Below are 24,147 nucleotides of genomic sequence, written 5' to 3' on the forward strand. Positions count from 1 at the left end.
TATATGACATGTAGTTTCTTATCTTTCCTTTGACCTGATACACATCCTACGGCTAAATCACTTGCATCACACGTTATTTCAAAAGGTAAATCCCAACCGGGCTTAGCAATTATGGGTGCACTAACTAAAGCAGTCTTCACTGTATTAAAGGCTTGCAAACAATCCTTGTTAAAGTCAAAAGGAGCATCTTTCATAAGCAAATTAGTAAGTGGCTTGGCAATTACAGAAAAACTCTTTATAAACCTTCTATAAAAACCTGTGTGTCCTAAAAATGATCTTACTCCCTTAACCGTGGTTGGTGGGGGTAAATTCTCAATCACCGAGGTCTTAGCTCTATCCACTTCCAATCCTTTTTCAAAAAAATTTATGTCCTAAAACTATTCCTTCATCTACCATGAAATGACATTTTTCCCAACTAAGCACTAGGTTAGTCTCTTCACATCTAGACAATACTTTATCTAAGTTTTGTAAACATGCATCAAAAGAATCACCATATACAGAAAAGTCATCCATGAATACTTCCATGATATCTTCAATAAAATCATTAAAAATAGCAGTCATACAATGTTGAAACGTTGCAGGTGCATTACATAGACCAAAGGGCATTCTTCTATAAGCAAAAGTTCCATAAGGACATGTGAAGGTGGTTTTATCTTGGTCATCCAGGTAAATATAGATTTGGAAAAATCTGGAATACCCATCTAGGAAACAATAAAATGCATGTCCGGCTATCCTCTCAATCATTTGATCAATGAAAGGAATAGGAAAATGATCTTTCATAGTTGCCATATTTAGGTTCTTATAATCTATACAAATGATCTCCAACCGGTGGTGGTTCGTGTAGGTATTAACTCTCCTTCATCATTTCTAACTATGGTCATACCTCATTTCTTAGGTACACAATGGACCGGAATAACCCATTCACTGTCCGAAATTGGATAGATAATCCTGTTATCCAAAAGTTTAGTAATTTCATTCTTAACTACTTCTTTCATGTTTGGATTTAGGCGTCTTTGCCTATCCACTTTAGGAGGTCTTCCTTCTTCTAAGTGTATCATATGCATCACAATGTTATGATCTATTCCCTTAAGGTTTGAAATTTGCCAACCTATACTTCTTATCCTATTTCTAACAATCTCTTTTAAACTCATCTCTTGTTCTTTAGTTAATTTTAAGAGATAATAATAGGTAGAGTATCGTCTTCACCTAGGAAAGTGTATCTCAAATGGCTAGGCAATTCTTTTAACTCTAATTTCGGTGGTTTTAAAACTGAGGGTGGTATTTGAAGGAAAATAGTCAATCATAGGGCAGTGGAAATACAAATTTTTTTTACTTATTTCCTTTAACCAAGATCTGTTAATCGTTATTTCATATAAGGAGGGATATAACAGAATACCCTTATTGACGATCTATCTACAATTGCAAACGAAATTCCCACAACTCTTAATCCCAGGTTCCACGAACACAAACAAAATAAACAATCAAACGATTAGAATCTCAACCAAAGAATAGCAATCAATAAAGATTGCCTCTAATAAATCAACACAAGATCAAATATAAAAAGGAAGAGATAGAAATCAATCGGATGGAAGCAAGCGGAGCAAAATTCTTCAACAACTCTTGATGGCCAAATTTTCTCTCTCTCTGCTTAGGGTTGACCAAATTTCTCAATTAAAGGTGGTATAAATAGCCTCTTGTATCTAAACCCTAGTTAGATATAATTAAGTTACTTATTTAGAGTTTTATTCTAAATAATACTCTATAAATATTATCTATAATTATATCTAAATATAAAGATAATATTTAGTTGTTTGATGGAATAATAATTAGAAGATATAATCACATTAAACCTTCTAATTTATTTATCCTACAATTAATTTAATCACAATTACAACTTAATTATAATTGTCTCAATAAATTAATATCCATGTATATCCAATACATGTAAATTTCGGCTCCCTTTGTTATTGGGCCTTAAAAACTATTTTGGGCTTCCATCTATTAATTACTATCCATTCCTCTTTTGGTTCTAAGTCTTATGTGTAACCCATTAGGTTCTTATTGGTACTAGCCGTATACAACCATTAAATTAATTTCCCAAAATTATATTTAATCTTTGCATATCAGAATGAGTGCACGGACTGTGAATAGCAGAACCGTAAACATTCCCCCAGAGTTATAAGAAGATAGGTTGATTTCGTCATTGACCTTTCCGTATTAGGTACAATATAATTCGATCCTTTATCAACTACATCCTTGAACTGAATCTTATGACTATGGATTATGTCAAGTCATATATAACGAGATGTTCATTTTACTTGTACAGGCCGAGTTAACTCTGAATAGATAGATTAGTGAAATCTTTATTTCAACCCTTAAATCCATCACCTTGCAAGGATTTAGACTCAAGTCTTCCACAAGTGATCCCTGGACATATTTCCCATTTATCAGGAGTGACAAATGCTCAATCCAATACTAACTATTCTGCAATTACTTCTTATGATATCCAACGCCTGCCCGCACACACCCCAGGGTCATCCCTGTTATGGATCGTGTTTGAACAGAGTCAAAGTATCACATTCCATAATCCAGAATCACTAATTAATATTCCTTTGAGTCTGAGGATTACTTATACCTACTAATACCAATGTGATGAACAGGTGACATAGGATACATCCATCCTGTTATCTCAAGTCGGGTCCCCAATCCTAATGAACTCCTTCACCGGATCTATGTAACTGCCTAGATATCTACATATCTGAAGCTTGTGAGATCAGCTCTATGTTCACAACAGAAGACATTGTCATATGCAAGTCTCAACAGTATTATGTCAATCCCTATTCAAACATATTACTTGACTTGGGGTGGTTTTAAGTTTATTAGTTTATTATAATGTTTTGTCTCACTTCATGCTTATATGCAGGGGCGAAACCAATGGGGTGTTGGGGTGGGCTCGAGCCTCGGCAGGCCGCCCGAGAATTGAGAAAAAAAAATTTAATAATTGTGTCTGGTAATATTTTGGGAAGAATTATATTGACTCTATGTAGTGTTATTTCAATATTTAAAGGTAGATGAGATGGTTAAGAATGCTTACTTCTATTTGAGATGTCCTATGTTCAACTCTCTCCAACCTCATTTTTTTTAAAAAAGTTTTTATTTATTTTAATTTTATTTTTCAATAATTATAAAAACATGTTACCATTATTAATTAATTTAAATGGACTCTTTATTTTTATTTGGATAACACTTTTGAATTCATTTTTAATATGTCTTTACCTAGTCTTGTTCACATGCACCTTAATGAGCATGTAGAATTTGCTCATTCACCGTTAGATCTAGGCTTATTAGAGTCCTAAGGTGGAGATTCAAAGCATATTGGGGATTAGATTTAATAAGCCTATATCTAACGGTGAATGAGCAAATTCACTTGCTCATTAAGGTGCATGTGAAAATTCATGTGTCTTTACCATTCAAAAAATGTAAACATATTTAATATTCATTTTTATTATGTCTTTACCATTAAACATGTTTAATTTTCTCTTAGTTCAATGCTAGTTTCTAAAAAATGATAACATTTTTATAGTTTTAACGCGTTGGAGGCTAAAAAAATTTTGCTCAGCCCTAACGGGCTACACTTTGAAAATTTACCGTCAACCGCGCGGTTAATTTCGAATTTTTTTTTGACGTTTTGAAATTTTATTTACTGATATGTTTGAGCCCCGGGTCATCTGGGGTCCTGGTTCCGCCACTACTTGTATGAACACTTTATAATCACTTTAAATAATCTTAAGGATTTTCTTTTATTTGACTTATTTAGTTCTTAAAAGTGTTTGCCTTTATATAGTTGAAAACGATATTTTATTAAAACAAATGATATAAAAGAACAATTCATTTACAGCTGGTTTATATCCTACAACAATTGACTATATGACACTAAACCCCAACAGTATTGGTCCATCATCACGAATCAAAGGCTCTGGAGCCTTATCTTCCATTTCTTCTTCAATTATGGGTTCTATAATACTTTCTTCTTCAACTATATCACTAACACATTCATCAACCAAATCAAGTTTCATACAAACAAACTCTTCCATAGGATATTTCATAGCTTTATTCATATTAAACTCAATTTCATCCTCACCAATTCTCAAAATTACCTTTCTTTCGGATACATCAACTAATGCATGCCCCGTATTCACAAACGATCTACCAAATATTAATGGACAATTAACATCATATGCAAAGTCAAGTATCACAAAATCTGTAGGAAAAATAAATTTATCAACTTTTACTAAGACATCTTCAATTATACCATATGGTTTTTTAGTGGTTTGACCCACTAATTGCAAAACCATATTAGTGTGTTTAATATCTTCCTCTAGACCTAACTTTTTGAATATGGATAATGGCAGTAAGTTAATGTTTGCACCTAAGTCGCAAAGACAACTTAGGAATTCAATATCCCCCAATTTACAAGGAATGGTGAAACATCCTGGGTCTTTTAACTTGGTGGGCACATGACTCGACACAATTGAACGACAGTCTTCGGTCAATGCTATAGATGAAATACCTTCCCAACTTATTTTCTTAGATATCAAATCTTTCAAAAACTTACCATAGTTAGGAATATGAGTTATTGCATCCATAAACGTTAAATTAATATGCAAATTTTTAAGTTTATCCAGAAATGTCAAAAGTTGTTTATTGTCCTTATTTCTGACTTTTTGAGGAAAAGGAGGTTTTGGTTGAAATGAACTTGCATTTGCTTCCTTGGGTGAATTCTTTGAATTTTCATTCACTTCTTTGGACTTTGTCGTCAAATCTTTTTCCTGCAAAATGTTAGTAACATCTCCGAGAATTTTCGGACCTAAATAATGTTTTCCCGATTTAAGAGTTATAGTCTTAACTTGCTCCTTAGGATTTTCCTCCGTATGGCTGGGAAGGCTACCCTCCTTGCAGGATGGAATTGACTTGGCAATTTGTCCAATTTGTACTTCCAAATTATAGATGCTAAATGAGTGGTTTTTAAACAATTGATCAAACTTAGTTTCAATACGTTTAAAATTTCCATCATGGTTGTTCATCTTACCACCAATAGTATCAATAAATTTATCAATTTTGGAAGAAAGTGTGCCAATAGAATCTCTAGATTGATTTTGATAATTATTATTTCTATCTTGATTGGCACTAGTATTATTATTCTCCTTCCAATTAAAATTTGGATTATTTTTCCATCCTGGATTATAGGTGTTCGAATACGGGTTATTGATTCGATTCTGTCCTCAGACAAAATTTATTTGTTCAATCTCATCCTCACCACTATAATCAATTTCATTTTGGATGGGATTTCCGTTAACATCACATGGTGTTACAAGCTTATTTATTTTATGAGAAAGTGCAGAAAATTGTGCTTGTAGCATACACTGACCAAAAAGTGTAATAAGAAAATAGGAGCACTCAGCAGGCAATGTGATGAGATTGAAGAGGTCAAACTGAATGACCTCCGACATTTGCTTCAAGACAACACCAAGCAAGATGAAAATCTAAAAATCATGCATCGGTTTGTCTCGGAAGTCCAATCAGACTCTAAGAAGCTGAGAAATGACATCACATCTATACAGAACCAGCTGAGTACATCGGCTAAGAAAAGGTTCTATCCAAATGCTGAGTATCAAGGTACTGGTCAGCATAGACAATACACTCAACTGAACAGTCAGTGTGGCTGTTGTGGAAAGAGAGGACACACTATAAATGTGTGTTGGTATGCTCAGCACCATCGTGCTGACCAAAAGAGGAAATACCCTCAAAGGGTAATTTTTTGTGACTATTGTGGTAAAGATGGCCACACCATAAATGTATGCCGTCACAAAATAAAATATGATGCTTCACCTGTTCATGCTAACCAATGAGGACCCAAAAAGAATTGGGTACCTAAAGATGAATAGTTTAAAATGCAGGTGAGCCTGAGGTGCACGGAAAAGTCAAAGCTATGGTACATTGACAGCGCATGCTCGAGGCATATGACAGGTGATGAAACTTAGTTCATCACACTTGTGCATAAACGAGGTGGAAATGTAAGTTTTGGAGACAATAAAAAGGGTAAGATAGTAGGATCAGGTACTATCGGAGGAAATCCTACTATTGAGTCAGTCTCCCTTGTCAGGGGTGTCAAATATAACCTATTGAGCATGGCTCAGCTGTGTGACAGCGGTAGAAAGGTTGTATTTGATGCCACTGAGTGTCGGATACTCGAGGGAAAAACAAATGATTTGATTTTAATCGCCCCTCGTGTTAACAATGTCTTCATGCTGAGTTTAGAAAAGAAGTTTTCGAAAAATATATGCTTAGTGTCAAAGGAAGACAATTCCTGGCTATGGCATAGGAGACTTGGTCATGTAAGGATGAATATCCTTGCCAAATTAGCAAGAAAGCAATTAGTTGAGGGTTTGCCCAAACTTAGATTTTAGAAAGATCAATTATGCAATGCTTGTCAGCAAGGTAAACAAACCAAAAAGTCTTTTCAAAGTAAAAATATTGTCTCAACCAAACGTCCATTGGAATTACTACATTTGAATCTTTTCGGACCAGTCCAGCCACTCAGCTTGGGTGGTAAGAGATTTTCCTTGGTCATTGTAGATGATTTCTCTCGGTATACTTGGGTCATCTTGCTGAGTAGCAAGGATGAAGCCTTTGAGATGTTTTCAACACTGATTAGAAAACTTGAAAATGACAAAGACTTAAAATTAGCTCACATCCGAAGTGATAGTGGTGGAGAATTCAAAAACCAACAGTTTGATGAATTCTGTGAAGTCAGCGGCATTGACCATAATTTTTCTGCTCCTAGAACTCCTCAACAAAATGGGGTAGTTAAGAGGAAGAACAGAACCTTAGTCGAAATAGCCAGGACAATGCTGAGTGAGAATAGGCTTCCAAAGTATTTCTGGGGTGAAGCTGTCAACACAGCGTGCTATATACTCAATAGGGCTTTAGTTAGACCTATACTTAAGAAAACTCCCTATGAACTTTAGAAAGGACGAAAACCCAAAATTGGATATTTTCGTGCCTTTGGTTGTAAATGTTTTATACTCAATACGAAAGACAACCTTGCTAAGTTTGACTCTAAAGCTGACGAAGCAATATTTCTAGGGTACTCAACTAACAGTAAAGCATATAGGGTGTTCAATAAACGAACTCAGGTTCTTGAAGAGTCTGTACATATTAAGTTCGATGAAAGTAACCCTGCAGGAAAGTCAAGTCAGTTTGCCGAAGATGACCCATGCTCAGCTTCCGCTGACCAATCTGGAGCCGCTGAGTCATTACCATAAGGGCTGACCAAAGGTAAAAACGAACCTGAAATTACCTTTACCGACCAATCTAAAACTGCAGAGATTGTTGAAACACCTACTCCTGAAAACTCAACACTGCCCAAAGCGATCAAAATTCCAAGAGGACACTCAGAGAAGTCCATTCTTGATGCTGCTGAGTGTTGGGGTTTAGTGTCCTATAGACAATTGTTCTAGGATATAAACCAGATATAAATGAATTATTCTTTATGTCATTTGTTTTAATAAGATATGGTTTCATAACTGTATAAAGGCAACATCCTTTAAAGAACTAAATAAGTCTAATAAAAGGAAATCCCTGAGTTTATTTAAAGTGATTATAAAGTGTTCATACAAGCATGAAGTGAGACAAAACATTATAATAAACTAATAAAATTAAAGCCACCCCAAGTCAAGTGATATGTTTTGAATAGGGGTTGTGATAGCGTGCCGTCTAGTGTAGTGTTTTCTACGACAAAATGTATATTATGATAAGTGCGTTATGACTATGGATGTGATCTTTCTAAATGCTCTATCTTTACTAAACGTCACTACTTAAGGGCAAGTGTACCCCGTCGTATCAAGTAATAATCTGGTTAAGACCGGGTATCGAATCCACGGGATTTATAACTGCAAGTATTAAACGACTCGGTTTTATACGTTATTTAAGCGGTGAATACTTTGAGGTTGATATGGGGACCAACTACAAACTACTCCTAACTACGGGTGAGGCGAATTTATATAACAAAACTCTATGAAGTGATGTGGATACGATAAGTTATAACTATGACAAATAACGACTTCTAATGTTTATACGGTTGATGGTTTTGCTCTTGCAAAGACGACTACATGTAGTGTAACCGACCCGTGAAGTACTTAGACTACGTGGTTCCTAGTCAAGGCGTGTCTAATGCTTAGGACCAGAAATTAGGGCCCGTAAGTTTCGTGGCTTGTCAATTCCTACGGTTTCCGGTTTGTCACTTTCGGTAAGGCAACACCTATATGAATCCCTAAAGATAGCCCGAATGGCATCGAAAATCGCGTTCTCCTACACAATAATCAATTATGAATATCAAAACAAGTAACAAACATCAACACATATATAGAAACGAAGATTATGAATCATAAATTATAAATATGGAGAATGTAAATATGAATTACAACCAAGCCTAGTACATAGGATGAGTTCAAGCTAATTAGCAAGTGAAAAGGGAAGAATCCACCCTCGGAACTAGCTAACCGGACTCAAAGCCGTCTCTTAGGACTTGGATGGTGGAGCTTTCGAGCTTGGTGCACGGAGATGGAGCGGAACTTTGATGGAATGCTGGGATCAACGAACAAGCTCTCAAGGTGGAAGAGTTTGGCTATACAAAGCCTAAAAACCAAATCTAAAACAAGAATTTAATCTAAGAGAGTATATTACAAGGTGTAAGGTGTCTAATGTATATCTAAATGAGTGCTAGTCACTCTTATTTATACATCAAGCTGGGGGTAAGATTGTAATTCCACAAGGTGCAAGAATGGAGGAACATAATTTTGTGCAGAAATCCTATAATACGCCCCGCGTATGGTGGTATACGCCCTGTGTGTGTGCCAATCCCGTCAGAAATCTCCTGCATGTGGACCAATTCCAGATCTTGTTGTCTCAAACACGCCCCGCGTAGAATGAGATGCGCCTCGCGTGTTTGAGACTCTGACTTTTTATCGCTTGATTTGGTCCTTTTACGCCGTGCGTAGCTTGAGGCACGCCCCGCGTAAATGAGTCTCTGAACTTTTATGTTGAAGAATTCCCTCACACGCCCCACGTGTAAGGTAGTACGCCCCGCGTAGGGATAGTTGACTCAGGGAGACCATGCAGTCTGACTTTCAGGATTAGGCTAATCATTTCTAACATGTGTCATACGCCTCGCGTAGGTTGGCATACGCCTCGCGTATGCTGACTAGATCCCACGTGGTGCCTGTGGATAGGGCAATTATTTCTGACTTCATGTTTCACGCCCCGCGTAAGGAATGAGGCGCCTCGCTTATTGAGTGGATTTTCACTCCTTGCTCGTACCTGAAATACAAATCTCGAGAGTCGAGTTAGCTTGACGTTTTTATTTCCTAAATTAATCAAAAACAAGGAAAATTAACTAAAAGCACGGAATTTATTTTTATTTCGTTATTTTATTAAAACACTCTATTTTTGTAACTAAACTTATTTATTTCTTCTAAAATTAACCCGTAAATCACGCTAAAAGATAGGGGTAAAATACCCCTATCAAACCTCCTCGGACTTTAAAGTTTTACTTGTCCTCAAGTAAAAGAAATCGAAAGACAAGGGATTGAGATTATTAAGAAACAAACTGTCGGTCGGTTTTACCAAGTGCGTGATTTCAAAGTTAAAGTTTTATGCAAAGTTTTCGGTAAACACCTACGCAAACAATCGAGTGACCAAAACTTATTTGAAACCTCCATGATCAAAATTAATAGGCAATAATAACGGGGGTTGATTATCTTTTGAGAACCCGATAGTACCTCACCAAGGGATTTCACTCTTACGCTCAAACTTTGGTGGGTCGGTGTTTTAGCACTCTTCTTTGCACTTACCCGAGATCACTTTGAGTTTGCATTTTCATCCGGGTTTTTCCTCCTATGTTATGGTTTTAGACAATATTAAAAATGAACCCGGAGGGGGGTTGTAATGTGGGTGGCTTTTTAGTGGTTAATTTTTAGAAACTCGAGTTTAAATACCACTTTAGTGAGCGCACCGTATTTTTATTTAGGCCTTGGCAAGTTTGTAAAATATAGCTCGAAATTGCTCGGGTGGAGCTTGAGAATGCCTTTTTGCTCTTTATTATGTTTTTCTATTTCTTTTTATTTTGAGAGCGGCATAAAAACGATTTCGAAAACTTATAGTGCTTACTTATCAAGGCATTGGCTTATTTCGGGTGCGAATTAATTTTGTTGGTATCTAAACAAGAGGAAAAGGGGTTAATAGTTAAAAGGGTATTAACAAGAAAAGTCGGTTAGCAGGTTCAAGGGGGTTTCCTAGAGGTTGATGAAAACGAGAAAAATAAATTACGAAAAGAATTAGACTAAGTGGGTTCATTTTATCATCTATTGCCAGTTTAACCAAAATAGGTGTACTTAACCCGGTATTAGGTGCAAACTCTATGAGTCGAGTGAAGTCAAAGCTCTCGAAAAATTGTGAAAGAAATAGAGTTCTCGTAGGAACTCTTTTAGGCTCAAAATTACCTCATAAAATTTCGGGTTTAAATTGTGTACTATCGAGTCTTCGCTAAACTTTCAAACATCCCGTTTTATTGCCTTTTTAAATTTCATTATGGAGATGACATGTGGGTTAGGACTCGATGCTTTTGTTTAGTATAAACCTAGACTTTGCATAACTTCTAGAACTTCAAAATTAAGACTAAAATTTCTTACTAAAACCGATCCTTTGTGTTCCGTCTTTTTATTCTAAGGACAAATAACGGAACTTTTAATTTATTTCCGAGGGGGGTAGTGTTTCGGAAAAATTTAAAGAATCAATAAATTAGTTTAACTATTTTATTTGTTTATTTGATTTTTATTTTTGTTTTTGTTAGTGCAAAACAAACTGAAAGTGCGGGGTTGCACGGCCCTCCGCGTTATTAAAATGACGTCTATTCCAAGGACGTCGCAAAAGAAGAGAAAAACAAAAACAAAAATAGACATGGAATTAAAAATTAGGCCCTTCAAAGGTCTGGCCCTACGCGAGGCGTGCCCAAGGGGCACCCCGCGTAGGCTTTGCGTTTTGAGCTCGTTTTGGGCAGAGACTTAAATACGCGGGGCGCAGTGAGAAGGGCGCCCCGCGTGTTTGAGTTTCTGGGATTTTTATGCCAGAAAAAGGGCGATCACGCGGGGCGTAAAAGGGAGTACGCCCTGTGTGAAAGGTGCACTTTAGGCCGATTTTGGCCAGAGGCTCAGATGCGCGGGGCGTGACGGTGTGTACGCCCCGTGTGAGATATTTAGATCTGTATGGGATTTGTTTTTCGTTGATAAGAATAGTGCCAAAGAATAACAAACGGATTTGAAACATATATACAAAGGGTTTGAGGAACGCAAACCGAGGCTACGTTTAGAGTCGGAGTAGCTCGACTTTCTCTTGATGTGTGCATGCTCATGGTGTTTTGAGGAATGTGGTTTCTCCGTGTTGTCGGAACCTTGGATGTCGACCGCTCCGGATGAGTGAGCACTGACAACGATGTATGGTCCCGACCACCGACTCTTTAATTTTCCTGGGAATAGGCGGAGGCGAGAATTATATAGAAGGACCTGGTCCCATTTGTTGAATTCCTTGATTTGCACGTGCTTGTCGTGCCATTTCTTCGTTCGTTCTTTGTAAAGCTTGGCATTTTCGTACGAACCGAGATGAAGTTCATCAAGGGTATTGAGTTGGAGGAGACGTTGGTCCCCTGCGGCCTGCATATCAAAATTTAAAAATTTTAGAGCCCAATAGGCCTTATGTTCCAATTCCACAGGTAAATGACATGATTTCCCGAAAACTAAACGATAGGGAGACATCCCGATAGGCGTTTTAAACACCGTGCGGTAAGCCCAAAGAGCGTCATCGAGCTTTAGGCTCCAATCTTTCCTAGAGGAACTAACCGTTTTTTCCAAGATACGTTTGAGTTCGCGGTTAGAAACCTCGACTTGCCCGCTAGTTTGCGGATGGTAGGGTGTTGAGACTCGGTGTGCAACCCCATATTTTTGTAGGAGTTGGTCGAATTGGTGATTGCAAAAGTGGGAACCCCCGTCACTAATGATAGCTCGAGGGGTGCCAAACCGAGTAAAGATGTTTTTCTTTATAAATTTCCCTACTACCTTAGAGTCGTTTGAGGGTAAGGCAACAGCCTCCACCCATTTGGAGACATAGTCAACCGCCACAAGAATGTATTCGTTGTTATGCGACTTAGGGAAAGGTCCCACAAAGTCTATCCCCCAAACATCAAAAAGTTTGCAAACGAGGATCCCTTGTTGGAGCATTTCATGTTTACGGGAGATGTTCCCGCTCCGTTGACAAGCGTCACATGATTTGACGAAGTCTTGGGAAACCTTGGACAAGGTAGGCCAATAAAAGCCACATTGTAGAACCTTTGCCATAGTCCGACTAGGGCCGAAGTGGCCCCCCGGCTCTTGGGTGTGACACATATGCAACACATGATTTACCTCATCTTCCGGTATGCACCTACGAATGACATTATTAGCACAAGATTTAAACAAGTAGGGCTCTTCCCAAAAATAGTTCTTAGCGTCATGAAAGAACTTCCTACGTTGCTCGTAAGTAAGATGCGGGGGAAGAATATTACCGGCTTTGTAGTTTGCCATATCGGCATACCAAGGTAAAGGTGTTACCGCATAGAGAGTTTCGTCGGGAAAGGTCTCCTTGATCTCCACAACTTCCGGAGATGTGGCTTGCTCGCTTTGTAACCGGGAAAGATGGTCGGCTACGACATTCTCTACTCCTTTCTTATCCCTAATTTCGATGTCAAATTCTTGTAGGAGTAGGATCCACCGTATCAATCGTGGCTTGGCATCCTGCTTAGTCATTAAGTACTTGAGAGCTGCGTGGTCAGTGTATATGATAATTTTGGATAACACGAGATATGATCTAAATTTATCGAAAGCAAAAACTACAGCAAGAATCTCTTTTTCCGTAATGGAATAGTTTTGTTGGGCTTCATTGAGCGTTTTGCTTGCATAAAAAATGGGGCGGAAAATTTTATCCACCCGTTGGCCCAAAAAAGCGCCTACAGCAAAGTCACTCGCATCACACATAAGTTCAAAGGGAAGACTCCAATCGGGTTTCACCATGATGGGTGCATTGACTAGTTTTTCCTTTAGCGTGTTAAATGCAAGCAAACATTCAGAGGAAAAACTAAATTCCACATCCTTTGCGAGGAGTTGGGTCAAATGGGTCGCTATTTTAGAGAAATCTTTAATAAAGCTCCTATAGAACCCCGCGTGGCCTAAGAAACTCCGTATTCCTTTAACATTGATTGGAGGAGGTAATTTTTTAATCACCTCAATCTTGGCCGGATCGACCGCGATTCCTTCCCCGGACACCTTGTATCCCAAAACGATACAATCTTGAACCATAAATTGACACTTTTCCCAACTAAGAGCTAGGTTAGTGTCCTCGCAACGTTGAATGACTTTATCAAGATTGCTCAAAAAAATTTCGAAGGATGACCCAAAAACAGAAAAATCGTCCATGAAGACATCCATGAAGTCCTCAATCATCTCGAAAAATATAGCCGTCATGCACCGTTGAAAGGTGGCGGGGGTGTTACAAAGCCCAAACGGCATCCGCCTATATGCAAATGTCCCATATGGATAAGTAAATGTTGTCTTTTCTTGATCCGAGGGATCAACGGGGATTTGCATGTAGCCGGAGAGGCCATCTAGGGTACAAAAGAATTTATGTCCCGCCATTCTTTCCAACATTTGGTCAATGAACGGCAACGGAAAATGATCCTTTCGGGTAGCTTCATTAAGTTTCCTATAATCAATGCATACTCGCCACCCCGTTACTTTTCGTGTGGGAATTAATTCCCCTTGATCATTTTCCGTCACCGTAGTGCCCCCCTTTTTGGGAACACATTGGACCGGACTAACCCATGGACTATTGGAGATAGGGAAGATTATACCTGCGTCGAGGAGTTTGATTACCTCGACCTTTACTACCTCTTTCATATTGGGGTTAAGTCGTCGTTGCGGCTGCACGGAGGGTTTGACTTTATCCTCCATAAAGATGCGGCGTGTGCAAATGGTGGGGTTGATCCCTTTAATGTCGTGGATAGTCCATCCAAATGCGCCCTTGTGTTTTTGTAACACCGCAAGTAATGCTTCCTCCATTTCTGCTGTCAAAAGCGAAGATATAACAACCGGTAAGAAATTAGGAGGTTGTCAAAATACATATTTTAAATTAGGAGGCAAGGGTTTAAGTTCCAAAGTCGGAGGCTCCTCGAGAGAGGACTTCGGCTTTGCTTTGCTGTCTCGGTCCAAACCCTCGAACCGACTCCTTACCAACAGACATTGTTCTATTTCGGAGGAGTATTCAAATGGCTTGTTCAATGGCTCCTCATCCAAATGTTCATTACCATCTATTTCCGAAGAGGTTCCCGCAAAAGACCTATCACAAAAATCCTCAACAAAAAGATCAATAGAGTCTACGAAATTTAAAAAGTTACAATCCTCCATGGTATTAGACGGGAATTTCATGGAGTTGTATACGTTAAATTCTACCTCTTCGTCTTGCAACTGTAGGATAAGCTTACCTTCGTGGACGTCAATGAGAGTCCTACCGGTTGCAAAAAATGGTCGTCGTAGGAGGATCGGTACCGACTCGTCTTCCGCCATATCGAGTACTACAAAATCGGCGGGGAAAATGAACTTGTCCACTTTCACTAAGACATCCTCCACAACCCCTTTTGGCCGAGCAATGGATCTGTCGACCAAATGGAGCGTCATATTGGTAGGATTTGGCTCTCCCAAGCCGAGCTTCCTAAACACAGATAAAGGCATTAGATTGATACTAGCACCCAAATCGCATAAAGCTCTCCTAAACTCAACATTACCAATCGTGCAAGGGATAGAAAAACTTCCCAAGTCCTTGAGTTTAGGTGGGAGTTTGTTTGTTATGATCGCGGAGCATTCCTCCATGAGCGCTACCATTTCATTATGATCTAACTTCCTCTTTTTGGCGAGGATTTCCTTAAGAAACTTTGCATATGTAGGCATTTGTTCCAATGCCTCCGCAAGCGGGATATTAATGTGAAGTTTCTTAAAAATCTCCAAAAATTTGCCATATTGGTGATCCAATTTTTCCTTTTTAAATCGTTGCGGAAAAGGGAGCTTCGGTACGTAAGCTCCAATTGGATCACATACATTTTTGTTTTTATCCGAGGAAATCATGGGTTTCGGATCCGAACCGGGGTTGCTTACGGATAGCGCGACGCCTAGTGGTAGAATTTCTGCGACGAAATGTATATATTATGAGTGCGGACTCTAAATCTATGGATGTGATCTTTATAAATTACTCTTGACTCTACTAGATGCTACGACTACTTAGGGGCAAGTGTACCCCGTCGTATCAAGTAATAATCCGGTTAAGACCGGGTATCGAATCCACGGGATTTATAACTGCAAGTATTAGACGACTCGGTTTTATACGTTATCTAAGCGGTGAATACTTTGAGTTGGTGTGAGACACAACTACAAACTACTCCTAACCTATTGGTGACACAGATTTATCTAATGGAAAACTCCACGGAGTGATATGGGTGACGGTAAGTTATAAATATAATATGCAATAACTCCGAATATATTCGGTTGATGATTTACTCTTGCAAAGACGACTACGTGTAGTTCGACCGACCCGTGAAGTGCTTAGACTACGTGGTTCCCAGTCAAGGCGTGTCTAATGCTGGGGATCAAAAACTAGGGCCCGTAAGTTCCGTGGCTTGTCAATTCCTACGGTTTCTGGTTTGTCACTTCCGGTAAGGCAACACCTATATGAATCCCTAAAGATAGCCCGAATGGCGTCGGAAATCACGTTCCCCTACACAATAGTCAATTATGAGTATCAAAACAAGCAATAAACATCAACACGTATATAGAAACAGAAATTGCAAATCATAAATTATAAATATGGAGGATAAAAATATAGAATACAACCAAGCCTAGTACATAGGATGAGATCAAGCTAATTAGCAAGTAAAAAGGGAAGAATCGGCCCTCGGGACTAACTAACCGGACTCAAGGCCGTCTTTTAGGACTTGGAGGTGGAACTCTCGAGCTTGGTGAACGAAGGTGGAACGGAACTTCGAGGAAATGACGGATCAAATAAACAAGCTCTCGAGGTGGTAGAGTTTTATTACATAAAACTGAATCTAAAACAACAAGAATTATATCAAAAGAAATAAGATGTAGCTATGTACAAGGTGTCAAGAGATCAAGAGGTGTCTAAATGAGTGCTAGTCACTCTTATTTATACATCAAGCTAGGGATAGAATTGTAAATTCACAAGGTGCAAGTATGGAGCAACATTATTTGGTGTAGAAATCCCATGATACGCCCCGCGTAAGGTGATATACGCCCCGCGTAAGTGCCCATTCCGTCAGAAATCTCCTACATGTGGACCAATTCCATGTCTTGTTGTCTCAAGCACGCCCCGCGTAGCTAAAGTACGCCCCGCGTGTTTGAGTCTCTGAAGTTTTATTGCTTGAATTGGAGCTTTTACGCCGTGCGTAGCTGAAGTATGCCCCGCGTAAAAGAGTTGACTTAAGGAGACAGTGCAGTCTGACTTTCAGGATTAGGCCAATCATTTCCGACATATGTCATACGCCTCGCGTAAGGTGTCATACGCCTCACGTATGCTGAGTCAGTTCTACGTGGTGTTTGCGGATAAGGCAATTATTTCTGACACCATGTTTTACGCCCCGCATATATGATGATACGCCCCGCGTAAAGGATGATACGCCCCGCGTATTTGAGTAGATTTTTGCTCCTTGCTCGTACCTGAAATACAAATCTTAAGAGCCGAGTTAGCTTGACGTTTTTATTTCCTAAACTAATAAAAAACATGGAAAATTAACTGAAGGTACGAAATTTATTCTTATTTCTTTATTTTATCAAAACGCTTTATTTTTGTAATTAAACTTATTTATTTCTTCTAAAATTAAACCGTAAATCACGCTAAAAGATAGGGACGAAACGCCCCTATCAAACCTCCTCGGACTTTAAAGTTTTACTTGTCCTCAAGTAAAAGAAATCGAAAGACAAGGGATTGAGATAATTGAGAAACAAACCGAAGGTTGGTTTTACCAAGTGCGTGATTTCAAAGTTACGGTTTTATGCAAAGGTTTCGGTAAGTACCTACGCAAGCAATTGAGTACAAAAACTTATTTGAGACCTCCATGATTAAGTTTAATATGCGATATTAATGGGAGTTGATCATCTTTTGAGAACTCGGTAGTACCTCACCAAGGAATTTCACTCTTACGCTCAATTTTTGGTGGGTCGGTGTTTTAGCACTCTTCTTTGCACTTACTCGAGATCATGTTGAATTTGCATTTTCATCCGGGTTTTTCCTCCTAAAATATGGTTAGTCAACATTAAAAATGAACCCGGAGGGGGGTTGTAATGTGGGTGGCTTCTTTAGTGGTTAGTTTAAAGAAACTCAAGTTCCAAAATACCGACTTATGATCGCACCGTTGTAGACACCGAGGTCGGAGAACCGATGAAGAAAAATGATAAAAAAGGGATCCAAATCAGTCGATTAAAATAAATGATGAGTCAATAAAAATAATAAATAAAAAACGTTGGTCAAAGGAACCGTGCAGACCGGTTTGATCGAATTCGGAAATCGAATCGAGATGACAGGCGAATCGGTTCCGCGAATGAAATCTTAAATCATTTTGCCAAATTCGGAGTATTTCATTATTAATAAAATCTCGGGTCGATAGGGGTTTTGTTTTAGAATTCAAACAATAAAAAAATAGTTTTGTAAAAAGATCGATTTTATAAAAGCTAATTTTATAAAATCAGTTTTGACAAAAATCATTTTTAATAAAAATCATTTCTTTGGATTTTGGTTAATTTTAGGGGCTTTTTTTAAAAATATTTTTATATACAAACGCGGTTCCGTCGGGGGCCGCTAGGTGATCAACCCTGTTACAAACCTTAGCCTTCTTAAATATCCTTTCTCACCCAAGTTAATTGACTCAATTTAGTTTTGCTAAATCCTTAGACACACAATCCTTCAAATTCTCGCTAGCAATCATTAACAGGTTGTGCTTTTAATAGAAGAAGAAATCTTTACCCATTTGATTTTCACTCTTTATTCCCCTCTATTCAAAAAGAAAAAAAATGGTTAAAAACCAAAAAAAAAAAAAAAAGAAAAAGTAGAGGAAAGGATAAAAGACGTGTTTATATTTTTAGTTGCTTCCCAAATACTTCATTGCCTCATAAACACAACCTTGAGCTTAAACTTTCTTATACATAGCGGATAACGTGTCCCTTTTGGATTCTGACTTGCTTGAGGGCAAGCAAGATTTTAAGTGTGGGGAGGTGGTTTATAGCTCCCTAATGTGAAAAATGTGTCCTTTTTGTCCTTTTTGCAAAAATTTTACCTATTTGAGTCATTTAACTTTTTGCCTAAAATTCCCTTTTTCCTACCCCAACCTTTAGCCAATGTTACAACCCTTTAAAGACCTATGATTTTGTTTGATTTTAATGCATTAATTTTGACCGGATGGATGATGCAATCCCAACGTGACCACTTTGTACAATAACATGTAGAGCGTTTCCAAAACAAAATTTTACACCCAAACACTTGAGCGTTAGAGTGACCACTTGTGAGCTATCAATTTTAGTCATTTTCTTTCGTTTTCATGAAGTGTTGGTCGATAAAACCAAATTAATCAGTTTTGGAGACTCATCTGAGGTTCATTGTGTTTTTAATTGCAAAATGAGTAGTCTGAACTGTTGTGAATAATAAAGTGTAGTAGATTCTTGCTTTTGTAAGGGAGCCATTTGTTGATTTTTCTCTGTTTTGGATTCTGTCTTGCTTGAGGACAAGCAAGATTCAAGTGTGGGGAGGTTGATAGCTCCCATTTATATAGGATTTTTAGGATTAATTTAGATTGTTTTAGTTTAGTCTTTAGTTAATTTAGATGTTAATTTGATAGTTTTTAGTTAAAATATGTATTTTCCTTTATTTATGGCATTTTCGGTATTTTCAGGACTATTTGAGCATTTCCGAACCAGACCCAAGCCTTGTGGAGCAATTCCGGATTATTCAGGGACCGTCGGAGCACTTTTGGGACTCACTAGGGACCATTAGAGCATATTTCGGAAGCCCAAGGACCAAAATGGACAAAAACCAGAGTTCTGCCCCATTTTGGCACCTGTCTCGGCGAGACACAAAAGTGTCTCGGTGAGACAGGGCCTGTCTCGGCGAGAGGAGGCGGGGAAAGGCGCAAAAACGCCTTTCCCTTGCTGGAATCTCGAAATTAAGCCCTGGAAGCCTCTTTTTATTGTACGAAATGTCCATTGTACCCCCGGAGACACTATGGTTTCGCCATATCTCTATAAATAGGGAGCTCCTTTCAGTTTTACGGGACGGATTCCATTACGACGGCTCCCTATTGAATCCGTCCCGTAAAACTGAAAGGAGCTCCCTATTTATAGAGATATGGCGAAACCCTAGTGTCTCCGGGGGTACAATGGACATTTCGTACAATAAAAAGAGGCTTCCAGGGCTTAATTTCGAGATTCCAGCAAGGAAAAGGCGTTTTTGCGCCTTTCCCCGCCTCCTCTCGCCGAGACAGGTGCCAAAATGGGGCAGAACTCTGGTTTTTGTCCATTTTGGTCCTTGGGCTTCCGAAATATGCTATAATGGTCCCTGGTGAGTCCCAAAAGTGCTCCGACGGTCCCTGAATAATCCGGAATTGCTCCACAAGGCTTGGGTCTGGTTCGGAAATGCTCAAATAGTCCTGAAAATCCCTGAAAATACCGAAAATGCCATAAATAAAGGAAAATACATATTTTAACTAAAAACTATCAAATTAACATCTAAATTAACTAAAGACTAAACTAAAACAATCTAAATTAATCCTAAAAACCCTATATAAATGGGAGCTATCACTAGGTTCGTCACGGACCGTTAGACGGCCCGTGATAGGGGCTGGGCCGCCTAGGCCCAGCCCAATTGCACTTGGCTTTGGCCAAGTGCAATTTCGCTGCACTTGGCCAAAAGCCAAGTGCTTTACTCTTTTCTTATATTTGTTTTTTAGTTTATTTTCTTATTTTTTTTTTGTTGTTTTATTATTTTATTAAAAAGAAAAAATATAAAAATAAATAAAGAGGAAATGAGGAGAGAGTTTTCTAGGCTAATTAGGCTAATTTGGCTAATCTTTGGCTCCAAGTTTGCTTGGAGCCAAGGATAAAGAAATTTGGGGAGCTCCATGCCTATAAATAGGATGGAGCTCAATGCACAAAAGGAGGAAAAAAAAACCGAACCCCTGAAAAAATTCCCCGAGACCCGAACAAAGCAAAAACACAAAAAAATCCGACTCAAAACACAATCAATCGACTTGATTTGGATCCCCATTACCGATTGAAGAGGTAATAATCCGAGGAACTAGACCCATTTAATTATTTATTGCATTTTTGTTGTTTAGATCTAGTTATTTACTTGTTTTTTACACTTTTATTGTTTAGATTTGTTAAGTTAATTTTTTGTTTTGCATTTGGACAAGTATTTGGTTTTGGTTTTGAAATAAAAACTTCGTTTGGATCCCAATACGAACCGTGACCCGATTCAAGGGTAGTTCGGGATCCAAACGTCGTAGATCCGTTGTTCTATAAACATTTTGAACCGTTATTTTCAAGAAAACGTCGTTTTAGAATCCTCCGTTACAAACCATGACCCGATTTGGGGTAGTTTGGGGGCTAAAATGATGAAATAGAGTAGATCTAAGGTTTTTCATCAAATCTGGAAAATATAGGAGCTGTTTCTGTAATTCTTTCGTTTCTGTCGGTAAAGGCAGTTTAGCGACGGATTTTCCGTCGGTAAAGCTGCTGGAATCCGAAAAAATGCCTTTTAACCCCATTTTCTTAACCTTTTTGATATTTGGTCCATGATATATGTATATATAATTGTGTAATTATTTTATTAAAATTATTTTTGGGATTATATAATTAATAATAGTGTATTAAGTATCTATTTATTTTACACTTGAGATATCCTTTATATTAATTTAGCTTTGTAAAATATATATATGTACATATATGTTTTCTATAAAAATCACTCACAACCATATTGGGTATTATTTTAGGGGATCATCTACTTGGGTGTTTTGGATAATTAATTGGTAAATGTTTTGGGATAAATAGATATCATTTTGATGTTAGATGTACATTTGGGTATGGTATTTTCTATATACTTATTATGTGAAAGCTATTTGGGGATTAAATGTTATTTTCTTATTTATGAACCTTGTTCATTCTTTTTTTACATTTGTTTTATTAAAATAAAGGTGTAATGTGTCTAGTAGTATTTTCATTACTATTTTTACATATTAATAATCATAGGATATATTGTTTCTTCACTTATTTTCAATCTATAGGTATAATTACCATTTTACCCAAAATGTATATATATATATATGTTTATTTTTCTTTTGGTTCCTATATATATATATATATATATATATATATATATGTTTTAAAAGTATTTGGATTGGGTGAATTTGGGTTTAATTTGTAAGTGTTGTGATTATGATAAGTAAAGGTTCAATTGAGTGAAAAAAAGGGAAATAAACCACAAAAAAGAGACTTCAATTTGATTATTTAAACTAAAGAGTTTTTAGAGATTCTTAATGTAAATAAAAAGGTTTTTCGTCGTTTTAAATCGCTTTCTAAAAATATCACGTTTTAAAACCTTAATTCGTTCCAATGACGGATTAAGCGAACCTTGTAATTAAAATCGTTTTCATTGTAAATAATGAAGTTTTGAATCGTTTTCCTAACTAAACAGTTTTATACAAAATAAATGGACTTGTATGAGTAATCACGTTTTTTTGGTTAAAACTTTTTTGTTCAACGTTTTCAAACGCTCGAGTCGTTCCAACGGCGATTCGAGTGAACATCATGTAAATTAACGGGGTTTTGAAACGCTCCTAAATCGTTCCAACGGCGATTAAGGTACGAACCATGTAAATAAACTCGTTTTGGGAATGAGATTAGCTTAGAGTTAGTGTATAGTTTAAGGCATAAATCACATTGTAAATAAATCAATTCTTTCTTCTATCCCCCTCTCTCTCCTATATATTTTAAATTATGCAAAATGGGTGATTCTTTACTAAAATGGCTTTCACTGACATGCTCAAAATGGTTTTCAAAGCGAGAAATAAAAGGTTTCAAATGAATTTTAAACTTAAAGAAATATGCGATTAGTCCGTTATCGCCTAACACGCTGAGTAGGAGGCCGGTGGTTCATGACCGGGCGATGTCGGGGTGCCTAGTAGCCTTTCTCCGGAAAGGAGCTAGCCTTCTCGGCTCGTACCTAAGTTTCTCGAACCCTCACCGGTCTCCCGCAAGGGATCTGTGTTCATTTTCCCATTCGTGGGTGGCGACTCTTCCATATCTCCGAGCTCCGGTCCTGCCGAGCAGCTTGATTCCACGATTGGTTGCTTTCGGCGCCAATCACCGCTTACATCGCCATGAGGTGTCCACCCCCCGGTCCGCCCGGGCGAGGCCGTTCGACACCTTATCTAACAACCGTATTTTGCTTCGGCCTTAGCGAATTTTACAAGATATACTTCAAAATTGCTCGGGTGGAGCTTGAGAATGCCTTTTTACTTTTATTGTATCCTTTGTTTTGATAGAGGCACAAAAACAATATTTTGAAAGCTTATGGTGCTCATTTGCTAAGGCCGTGACTTATTTCGGGTAATTCGGGTGCAAATTGATTTTGTCGGTATTTGAACAAGAGGAAAAAGAGTTAAATGTTAAAAGGGTATTAACAAAAAAGTTGGTTAATAGGCTCGAAGGGGTTTCCTAATGTTTAATGGAAACGAGAAAAATAAATTAAGAAAAATTAGCCTAGGTAGGTTCAGTTTATCATCTATTGCCTTTTTACCAAAAATAAGTGTACTTAACCCGGAATTGGATGCAAATTCTATGAGTCGAGTGAAGTCAAAGATCTCGAAAAATTGTGAAAGAATTAGAGTTCTCGTACGAACTCTTTTAGGCTCAAAAATACCTCACAAAGATTCGGGTTTAAATTGTGTACTATCAAGTCTTCACTAAATTCTCAACTATCCCGTTTTTATTGCCTTTTTAAAGTTCACTATGGAGGTGACATGTGAGTTAGGACTCAATGCTTTTGTTTAGTACTAGCCTAAGTTTTTCATAAATTCCCTAACTTCAAAACCAAGACTAAAATTTCTCAATTAAACCATCCTTTGTGTTCCGATGTTTTTATTTTTAACGACAAATAACGGAACTTTAATTAATTTCCGAGGGAGGTGTAGCGTGTCGGAAGAATTTCAAGAGTTAATAAATTTGTTTAATTATTTTGATAATTATTTGATTTTTATTTTTGTTTTTGTTAGTGCAAACCAAACTAAAAGTGCGGGGTTGCACGTACCTCCGCGTTATTAAAATGACGCTGATGCTCGTAAAATATATAGCATTTAATAGGACAAGTGTATCCTATCGCAACAAGTAATATTGTGCTAAGCACGAGATCGAACCACAAAGACTATTCGTTATAACTAGTAAATCTACCTAGAATGATCTAATTGTTTAGAGGGTTGGATAAAGATTTGGGTTTTTAATAACTAACTAATTGAATTAAAGGAAATAAACATAACAAAATAAAGTGAACAATTGACAGGGTAGAAGGTGAATTGACGGATGGCACAATATAGGTTGAGGATTCCTTTATGGGTTTAGGGAGTTCAGATTTGTGTTTTACCAATGATTGAAGGTAATTGTCCTAAGTGAAAGACAAATTTGTACGGGATTTGTCTAACATATTCACATGCATTCAGGTGACGGCTTGATTAGGCATATACCCTAGGTCATGCAAAGCATTAGGTTTATTGACAACTAAGGCTAAAGCCGTAGCCCAGCCACAAAGCCTCATTCCTAGTGGTCTCTAGCGAAGTCAGATTTACACAAGTTCGGTATAGACGATTCCGTGGTCAGGTTCTCATCTATCTATAATCCTATTTAATGTCAGGGTCACAGGCATTAAGCACATTATATACATAAACAGGCTAGTTGATCA

This window comes from Euphorbia lathyris, chromosome 5 (assembly GCF_963576675.1).
Source record: "Euphorbia lathyris chromosome 5, ddEupLath1.1, whole genome shotgun sequence".
NCBI lineage: Eukaryota > Viridiplantae > Streptophyta > Magnoliopsida > Malpighiales > Euphorbiaceae > Euphorbia > Euphorbia lathyris.